This window comes from Lactuca virosa, chromosome 7, assembly GCF_052849685.1.
Source record: "Lactuca virosa cultivar CGN04683 chromosome 7, Lactuca_virosa_CGN04683_v6, whole genome shotgun sequence".
NCBI classification, from domain to species: domain Eukaryota; kingdom Viridiplantae; phylum Streptophyta; class Magnoliopsida; order Asterales; family Asteraceae; genus Lactuca; species Lactuca virosa.
The window spans coordinates 82,092,285-82,099,655 of record NC_136432.1 but is presented as its reverse complement, the minus strand read 5'-3'; positions in this window follow the sequence as shown (position 1 = coordinate 82,099,655).

Below are 7,371 nucleotides of genomic sequence, written 5' to 3'. Positions count from 1 at the left end.
ATGTAGGGTTACTCCATGTAAACCCTAATGTGACATGACTCTTCATTTCCATGACCCATGGGTTTGTAACTCCCATGGAGCCTCCATGGAGCATCCAATGGGTTTAACCCAACTTGATTATCCATGGAGCCTTTTAGCCCACTATACAAGTTATGGATGATTTACATAATCAACCCATATATTTTATTAGTCATCTTTTGATCACTTAATTAATTCCAAATTAATTCTTGATCAATATTAATTAAATAATACTATTAATATATTAGAACTTATAATATATTAATAAACCATAAGTGTTATTTCTCTCATTTAGTCTATCCAAATGCATGATGCCATGCAACCCAAATGGACCATGCCGGGTCGGGTCAAGTACATACTAGAAATAGTTATGGACTTAGACACCTTATCCAGCAGAAGGTAGTATGGGCCCATACTATTGGAAGTAGAGGATCCGTACTCGATTCAAGGAGAGTTGCGATAAAATCAGGGAGCTTGTAGGAATGTGATTCCCTCGATATATTTTGATGCATATTCTGATGGTTTGTATGGTCTATTTTCAGTATGGTGACATTGAGAGGCAGACCTGTTGGCAGTTCTGGTGCCGATGAGAGTTCGGGCTCAAGTTCTGGAGCCGGGCAGCTTGATGACCAGACGAGGGAGTTCATCTTGTTTGAGATCACGCGTAGTATCCTTGAGCAGACTACTGTAATCTTTGGCACGGTCAAGGAGGGTATTCTGAAGATTTTTGATGAGCGATTGAGCGCCTTTCGTGCAGATATGGTGGCTTTGGTTGGTACGCGTTCTTCGACCTTCAGGGAGTTCAGGGCATGTGGAGCTCCATATTATCAAGGGGCGAGGGACCCATCTGCGAGCATGAGGTGGTTAGAGGATGTTGCTAACGCCTTCCGTACCAGCCATTGTCCCAAGGGGGACATGGTCCGACTAGCTTCCAGCCTTTTGAAGGACAGGGCACGAGACTGGTGGGAGGAGGTTGGTCATGCAGTGGGTGATGATGTTGTTGATGGTATGACCTGGGATGATTTTTCGACCAAGTTCCGAGCTGAGTTTGCACCTGTTATTGAGGTACAACAGCTGGCGCGAGAGTTCCAGGATCTCCGTCAGACTAATGAAGAAGGCTCGATATCATGATATGTTGAGGAGCAACATTCAACAGTTTGTGAGCCGATCCAGCTGCAAGACGCCAGAGGATATGATAGCTCGCGCTATGGAGAGGGAGATTGACCTGGAGATGGAGAAGAAGAGGAAGTCGGAGTATGTGCCGAGTGCTGAGGGTTCGGGCAAGAGGCCCAGGGTATCTGATTCTAGACCGAGAGGACATCAGGGTCGTAGCGGATGTGGTAAGTAAGACAAGGTACACGATGGGGCGTGCAGGGTGGGCGGTTCTGGTTGCTTCAAGTACGGCTGGACTGGTCATATTAGCAGGGATTATACTACAACTACCAGCACCACCCCGGTATCTGATCTTATTTGCTTTCATTGCAATCAGAGGGGCCACAAGGATTCACATTGTCCGAGTTTGGTTGCAGCAGGACCGGTGTCAGCACCTGCTCCTGCGTCTCTCCTGATTACTGACAGCCTCCAGGGCCGGGCAGATGCACCTGCGGCGAAGAGCAGGGCTTTCCAGCTGACGGCGGAGGAGGCGCGTGCAGCTCTTGATGTTGTGACGGGTATGTATCTTCTCCTTATCTCTTTATGTATATTGAATTGCTTGCTTATTTTTATGTGTTTTATTTTAGGATTATTCCTTGTGAACGGTATCTCTACTTTTGGTATTGTTTGATTCGGGGGCTACCCAATCGTTTGTATCTCTTGCGCTTAGCAAGAGGTTTGCTGGAGCTCCGGGGGGATTGTTCTTTAGATGTCGAGATTGTTGATGATAGGTATGTTCGGGTTGCGAGGGTTCATCGGGGTTGTAGCCTTTAGTTATTCAGCGAGCAGTATCTGGTTGACTTGGTTCCCATTCCTCTGCGTGGGAACAAGGTTATCGTGGGCATGGATTGGTTGAGCCCTAATGGGGCAGTGATCGATTGTGAGCAACAGTTAGTTTGGGTTCGATCCCCAAGTGGGGGAGAGTTGGTGATTCATGGGGAGAGACCGCAACATGGGCCAATTTTATGTTCTGCAACGAGGTCCAGACACTATCTTCTTCAGGGTTGCTCGGGTTTTGTCGCCTATGTCATCGATACCCGGGATAAGGGTAAGGCGACCGTGGATGATGTGCCGATTGTGCGGGATTACCCGGATGAATTCCCGGAGGATTTGCCTGGGGTGCCTCCGGAAAGGCAAGTGGAGTTCAGGATTGACCTGATTCCAGGTGCGGCTCCGATAGCCAAAGCATCGTATTGATTGGTTCCTCCCGAGATGCAGGAGTTGTCTACACAGTTGCAGGAGCTGTTAGACAAGGGATTTATTCGGCCAAGCATTTCTCCTTGGGGAGCACCGATTTTGTTTGTGAAGAAGGTGTTGGATTAGTGTCTAAGTCCATAACTATTTTGGTATGTACTTGACCCGATTATGAGCATGGTCCTTTTGGGTTGCCTTCACCATAGCAATATATAGGATGAATTAAGGAGAGAAAGCTTTAATTATGATTTATTAATATGTTATGAGAATAATATATTAAAGGAGAAATCATATTGTTTAATTAATATTAGTCAAGAATTAATAAAGAATTAATTTTGTGGCTAAAAGAGATTAATTAAAATTAGGGGACTGGAATTGTAATTATAGGATAATTGCAATTGGGCCATGGATCACCTTGGAATAATAGGTTGGACGAATTCTATGGGGAAGCCCATTAGAAATCGTCCAAGGCATGTTCCAGAAGGGGTCCATGGGCTGCTTAGGGCTTAAGCAGTCAAATTAGGGTTTCCTTGTTAGATAACCCTAATTGCCTACCTATTTAAAGAACCCTTGAGACCCAAAAACGTGGAAAAGTGTTCCTTTAGGGTTTCCAGCCGTTTTTGGGTGCCTCCTCTCTCCTCCTTCTTTATCCAATTGCTTAGTGGTGTTTGTTACTCCATCAGAGGTGCAACACTTGAGGCACTAAGCTTTCTGAAGCCAAGGAATTGATTGTTATTACTACATAACAATCAAGGTAAGATCTAAACCCTAGTTTATATGTTAATTTGATTAATTGTATGCTAGATCTAGGGTTTATAAGTCTTGGAAGTTTATTGCATGTTCAAAGTAGAAAAACTAGATCCAAGCAATTAGGGTTGCATGAACACCATAGGATTGATGTTATGCTCAAAACCCATCAGTGGTATCAGAGCCAATGTCGTTCTTCTATTGAATATATGCATAACTGAACTGCCAAAGACCTGAAAATCAAAATTTCTTGCTGTCTGCCTGATGAACTCGCCGAGTTGCCCTTAGAACTCGACGAGTAGCTTGAACTCGACGAGTTCCAAAGAGGACTCGACGAGTTGGCTGTTCAGTTGCCGGGTTTTTCGAAATTTTGGTCAGATTTTGATGTGGATAATTACCAAAACTCGTTTTTATTGCCTAAAATCGATTTTTTATGTTTGGAATGATTATCCTTATCAAAATTGATGGATTTGGTTAAATATGGATAATATAGGATTATTATAAGATATATATTTGACCTAGTAAGTTTGAAAAGTTTCAAAACTTGTCCTCAAGTTTTGGAATTTAAACTCTTGGATTAAAAGTTAATTTTGAAATATTTAAATTCTAAACCCTAATGTTTTGAAAAGTTCAAAACTTGCCCTCAAGTTTTGGAATTTAAAAGTTGATTAAAAGATTAATTTTGAAATGTTAAATTCTAAAACCCTCGTATTTTGAAAAAGTTCAAAATTACACCGTTATGGTTTTATTTTTTAATTAAGGTGTATAATTAAAGGAGATTTTATAAACCCATAAAGTTTTGGTTTACATTTAATTAAATTAAAAGTATAATTCATTAAATTAGACCACCTAGTATTTTAAAAGTGTAAAATACACCCTATACTATATATAAAATTAAAAGTCTAATATTATATATATGTATGAGTAAACAGTCAGTCTTACCGTTAGTAGGCCTCATTCACGAAGCTGGTCTATAAGGGGTGTTTAAGGAAATTGCCTATAATATGGCGATTGAATGGGTATCCACTCTTACCCACCGCACTCTTGACTAGTGGAGGGTCGTTAGCCGAACGGGTAGGATAGGACGAAACCTTCCATTAAAAGTATAATGAAGTACAAAGTAACTACATGCTTTTACTAATTCCCAGATTCTAGTGACTTTAGGCAAAAATGTGAAATTGTATGCTAATCCATGGAATTACACTTTGTACCCTTGTCAAACGTTAGTGGAGCGTGTGTGGTTAACCGGCACACTAATATGTGGTTGACATTGGTAGTGAAGGGTGGCTTGATGTTTATCATAGATCAATGGAGCGTGTGTGGTTAACCGGCACATTGATTAGGTGGTAGTAGCATTGAGTGCACCGCGTAGGTTCGCATGGTTATTCACACCTTGTTTGTGATCCTCGGCATACCAGTCGCATACCTGAAGGGCATAATCGAGATTTAACACGTCATTGAAAAGTTCAATGAATCTCAAAAGATCTAGGAGTTTCAATTCATTTAAAACTTAAAATTTCTTTTTCGTTTTTCATGGTGGAAATTGGTAAATCGTCATTTACCTACCTTCAAATATTCTGCAACTAGATTACGGCATCCCTCTTCTAGGTTGTAGAATGTTGTGTTGGATCCTAGCCTTGATGTTTCATTTGGGTGTTACATCAAGGATTCTCATCAACTAACTTGAATTTTCTCCCATTTTGTAGATGTCTAAATCTTACAATGGTCTTCCCTAATCCCTTGGAACAAGCTTTCCAAATGAAGATGACGTTCCACGATACGATCAAGGAAATGAGAGTCATGCTTCACTTCCTCCACCTCCTCCAATTATTCTCTCTAACCCACAAGTTCAAAGGCTTGAAAAGTTTAAGCTCACTCAAGCCCTATTGGCAAGTAAACACGAAGATGGGAAACCTGTGTGTGCACACGTCTTGGAGATAAAGTCACACATTGACAGGTTAAGGATGTTGGGTGTCGAGATTTCAGGTGAGTTGGCCGTTGACTGGGTTCTTCAGTCACTTCCTGAATCATATAGTGAGTTCGTAAGAAAGTACTATATGATGGAACACGACGTGACCCTCATTGATCTCACCTATTTGCTTATAGCTGCTGAATCAGCAATGATTTGGCGTGCTAGTCAAGCAAATTTGTCTGGTGAATCAAACTCCCAAACTTCAATGGACACTGGCAACATTGGAAGTCCAGAAAGGACTAAGCATGAGATTGTCCCATGTGCTGTGCCAAAGGAGTCCATTTGCTTTTATTGCCTAGAGAAAGGGCATTGGAGACGAAGCTGCCCAAACTACCTGAGAGATCTAAGAGATGGGAGAGTCAAGGAATATGACTCTACTTCAGGTAAAATCCATTATCTAACTCTGTAAGTTCCTATTTTTGATTCTTGATACATGATGTTATAAGATTACATTTTGATGTTTTGCAGGATCGAAGAAAAAAGAGGAAGCTTAAGGAAGAAGCGTGCTGAATCTGATCATGAAGAAATGGATTTCGATCGCATGGATTCGAAGATCAGATCTTTTGAGCTGCTACTCTAGAGTTAGGATAGAATGATAAGAAATATGAAATATCATAGTTTTTCAGTTGAATTGCATTGTAAGGACAAATTTTTCCGCAATAAAATAAATTTTTGCTTTTGTCTTATTTATTTATCCTTGCAATGGTGTGTATGAAAAATTAATGTTTAATTGTTTCTATTATTAGCAATAATGGATTTGATTCTTAATTATGTTATTTGTGGAAATGTCGAGAATTTGCCAAATAAGGGAAGATTCTCATCGCCCAAGTTTCAATTGGACAGAAACTTGGAATCATACAACTAGGTTGCGTGATGAATGAGAAACTTCATATTTGGAAATTAGACTAATTCTTTGGCAAAGTGTCAAGAGAAAGACTTGGAGATCGAGTACACTAGGTTGTGCATTGATCAAGTCCACCACAAGAGTGATAAAGATATTCATCATGATTTACTAAAGTTTAGTAAATATGGTTATACTTACAAGATTAAGTATAATTCTGAGTTGATCGAAAGAGTTTCAATCAATAGCAGAACGAATAAGAAGAATCAAGTAGGCAGAAAGATAAAAGTTTCTCTATTCTAAGAAGAAGGGAGAGTACCTTTTATTGTGTTTTATGATAGGTCTTAATGATTAAGAACTATTTCTCAATTGATCCTCTAAGTGAGTCTTAGTGCATTTGCATGTCTAAGAAGAGGAATCGAGAATTATGGAAATAGTTAAATCAATAAGTCAACCATACTTTGTTCCAATATCAAGTCTTAAGAGTAATACTCCAAGATTCTGACATGAGTGACACGTCTTTAGTAGGTTTATAACACTCAACAAATGTGGAATTGGAAAAAGTCTTCTTATTCATGCACATTTGAGATTGGTAAGTTGTGATGTCTTGGATAAGACAAAGACCAACTAGAACCAATTATGAGAAGTGATAGTCTTGATAAAAACTACACTAACTCTTGAATATTTGTTTTGTCAAGGAATGTTTCTTGGCAAGAGAATCTTATATGTCAAGGAGTCAGTGGGAGTCTTAATGGTCTTGAAAGGTTTCAAGAACAAATCAAGAGTTAAACCTAGTTGATCATCACTAGCACACAACTTGAGGTTTAAAGCCTATCGTGGATGGCATACTCTTTTTCTGTGCCATTCCAATTGAGTTAATTATGCATGTGAGTTCTATGAGTTCTCATGTGAATGCATAAAGACAAAGCACCTTGATCAATGGAAAGTACATTGATAAGTAAGGATGAGTTGCCAAACCACTTGGAAGACATGGTGGGCACTCGTGTTACCATGAGGCAAGAAATCGAGATTGAGCACGTTCGGTCCATATGAGTTTGGATTTGTCGCAAACTTTGGTTTTGGCAAATTCACATGGATAGGAACGCATACACTTTAAAATCTAAGTGTCATGAGGTTTCCCTCCTTCATGAAAATGATTGTAAGGAAATGCTTTCACTAAGAGAGATTTTAAGAAGATTGCAATTGTGAAATTTGTATTCTCAAATTCGATTATGATTACGGCATCCCTCTTCATAGTTCGAATTGTGAGATTTGGCAATTAGTCTGAACATTTGGGACTTAGTAACATAAGTTCTGAATTTCTTTAGACACACATGTGAGCTTTCTAATGCAAAGGTGTATGAGGTTAAGAAGCTTAGATAAAGGCTTATCAAAGCATCAAGTATTTAGAAATATGAACTTAAGGAATTCAATAAGCATTGTTTTC